The following is a 1,967-nucleotide window of genomic DNA, read 5'->3' on the forward strand; positions in this document are numbered from 1 at the left end:
AATATTAGCGAGGATAGCTCTGTTGGGAGAGCATCAGACTGAAGATTTGAAGGTCACGTGTTTGTTATCCACGTTCACCGCACCTGATTCTAGTTGCATAACCCGCTATTCAATCTAAAATTAGTCATTATTCCTTTCTGAAATCTCAATGAATTATCGAAAATACCTAACGTGTTCTAGTTCACCGCACCTTATACAAGTTGGATAACTTGAATATCTTATTAAAAATTAGTGATTATTTCTATTTAAAATTAAAATGAATTAGCGAAAATACCTTTACTGATGAATTTTCATTTTTAATGTTAGTGTGGATAGCTCAGTTGAGAGAGCATTAGATTGAAGATCTAAAGGTCTCGTGTTCAATCTTGCATAATTTGACTATTCAATTTAAAACTAGTGATTATTTCTTTCTAAAATTTCAATTAATTAGCGTAAATACTTTTACTTAAAAATTTTCATTTTTAATGTTAGCAGGGATAGCTCAGTTTGGAGAGAGTCAAATTTAATATTTGAAGGTCACGTGTTCGATCTCCATGTTAACCACACCTATTGCGCATAACCTGACTATTCAATAGAAAATTAGTCATTATTTCTTTTTAAAATCTCAATGAATCAGCTAAAATACCTATACTGATGAATTTTTATTTCTAATGATTGCGGGGATAGCTCAGTTGGGAGAGAGTCAGACTGAAGATCTGAAGGTCATGTGTTCGATCCATGTTCACCGCACTTTGTTTAAGTTGCATAATTTGACTCTAAAATAAGTGTCATTAGCGATTATTTCTTTTTAAAATCTCATACTCAATGAATTAGAGTATTAGTGAGGAGAGCATCATATTGAAGATTTAAAGGTATCTCAATCTCAATGAATTAGAGGAAGATCTAGCACGTTTTTTATCCAACTGACATAAGTTGACTAAGTTGCACAACTTGACTATTCAATCTAAAACATGTGATTATTCATTTTTTTTATGTTATCTGGAATGGCTTAGTTGGGAGAGCATCAGATTGAATATTGGAAGGTCTTGTGTTTGATCGACATTCATTATATCTTATAGTTTAGTTTATTATAAATTCTTCTTAAAATATAATGAATTAGTGGAAATAGCTTTACTTATGAATTTTTATTTTTAATCTTAGCGGGGATAGCTCAGTTGGGAGAGTGTCAAACTAAAGATTTGAAGGTCACGTGTTTAATCTTCACGTTCACCGCACCAGTTTCCATTTACATAAGCTAACTATTCAATAAAAAATTAGTTATTATTTATTTTTAAAATTTCAATGAATAATGAATTAGCGGAAATACCCTTACACATGAATTTTGATTTTTAATGTTCGCGGGGATAGCTCAGTTGGGAATGAATATCTCAAGGTTACATGTTTAATCCATGTTCACCGCACTTGGTTTATGTTGCATAAGTCTATTAAGTTGCATAACTTTATTCAATCTAAAATTAGTGATTATTTCTTTTTAAAATATAATGAATTAGCGGAAATACCTTTACTTATGATTTTTTTTTTTTCAAATATTAGTGAGGATAACTCAGTTTTGAGAGCGTTAGACTGAAAATCTGAAGGTCACGTGTTCGATCCACGTTCACCGCACCTGATTCAAGTCACATAACTCGACTCTTGACTATTCAATTTTTTAAAATCTCAATGAAGTAATGAAAATATTTGTATGAAGTAGTGAAAATATTTTTATTTTTAATGTTAGCTGTAGATTCAAGTTGACTAACTTACATAACCTGAATATTCACTCTAAAATTAGTGATTATTTCTTTTTAAAATTACTTGACTTTTACTAATGAATTTTTATTTTTAATGTTAGCCGGAGATTCAAGTTGACTAAGTTGCATAACTCGAATATTCAATCTAAAATTACCGATGAATTTTTATTTTTAATGTTAGTAGGATAGCTCAGTTTGGAGAGCACCAGTGAAGATCTAAAAGTCACGTGTTTGATC

The 1,967-nt window shown here is 30.5% G+C and overlaps 1 non-coding gene across 1 annotated transcript; it reads left to right on the plus strand.

Moving 5' to 3' along the window:
- The first annotated feature begins 656 nt into the window (after nucleotides 1-656).
- TRNAF-GAA lies at nucleotides 657-729 on the plus strand. Its single transcript has one exon. It is a non-coding gene; the product is annotated as a tRNA-Phe (tRNA).
- Nucleotides 730-1,967: the final 1,238 nt, after the last annotated feature.

The sequence above is a fragment of the Cucurbita maxima genome, unplaced genomic scaffold (assembly GCF_002738345.1).
Source record: "Cucurbita maxima cultivar Rimu unplaced genomic scaffold, Cmax_1.0 Cma_Scf01546, whole genome shotgun sequence".
Lineage (NCBI taxonomy): Eukaryota > Viridiplantae > Streptophyta > Magnoliopsida > Cucurbitales > Cucurbitaceae > Cucurbita > Cucurbita maxima.